Source organism: Wasmannia auropunctata, unplaced genomic scaffold, assembly GCF_000956235.1.
Source record: "Wasmannia auropunctata unplaced genomic scaffold, wasmannia.A_1.0 LD336088.1, whole genome shotgun sequence".
Classification (NCBI taxonomy): Eukaryota; Metazoa; Arthropoda; class Insecta; order Hymenoptera; family Formicidae; genus Wasmannia; species Wasmannia auropunctata.
The window spans coordinates 4,033,269-4,034,281 of NW_012026802.1; positions in this window are offsets into that span (position 1 = coordinate 4,033,269).

Genomic DNA, 1,013 nt, shown 5'->3' on the forward strand with positions numbered 1-1,013 from the left:
AATAAATTGACATGCTTCTGCTTCTTCGTATCAGCAAGGCGAATCGGTAGGATCGATACTTGTTCCTTGTTCTCGATGGTATATACGTTGATGGAGATTGCGTTGAGGCTCTCAAACATTTTTATTTGACTTAAAGTCATTGGAAAATCAATGTCTTTGAGATTTAACACAGATTTATAATGCGGATATGAGGATTCCCGTTCATCGTGACTTTTAGTTGGATATAGAGCAGCCACCACTGACCATGCGAAACATGCATTGTCTATAGATTGCACGTTCACAACCGCTCTTTTCGTCATAATTTCTCGCGGTAACTGGATATGACACCCCGCATGCAAAGGATTAAATTTATTTATATTAACTAGCAAGTTCAATATACGCGATAATGCCCACCCACTGTCACGTTCTTGGAATTCTTCCAGCGACGCTAAGGTAGGCTCAACAACGCGCGAATCGTACCACACGCGTAAATCGGAGCAAAGATATAGTTCACAGTTTCTCGTAATAACACTTTTATTATCACGTTTGTCACCCGTTACAAATTCACCGTTAAATACAGTGTTTATCTTGATATTATTATGTCTTTGCATAACATTTCGCACACGTTCGAGCACAATTTCTCGCGCATCTTCCAGAAACTGTCGAGGTTCAATATGTCTGGAATTTATTACTGCACCGGTCAGTATATGACTATTGAAAGCTGCGTCTATCTTACGCCACCTGAGTCCGGCACTGAATCCGGCGCCCACATGCACGAATCGTCCGCGCACCGAATCTTTCAAACTTTCCAGTCGCGCGATACGAGCGATGACAGATTGTCTCACACCGATCGATAATCGCGGGCGTTTAATTCGACTCTGTTCATCGAGCGAATCGATAAATTCGTCGACACGCTCTTCCCACGCGATAAAGTCTTCTCGCGTAATCAGCCGGGTGGCTTGCCCGTCCAGATCTCGTATCGTTTGCTCCATGTTCTCTTTGGAACGAATACACAAATATTTTGCAATGTCTTT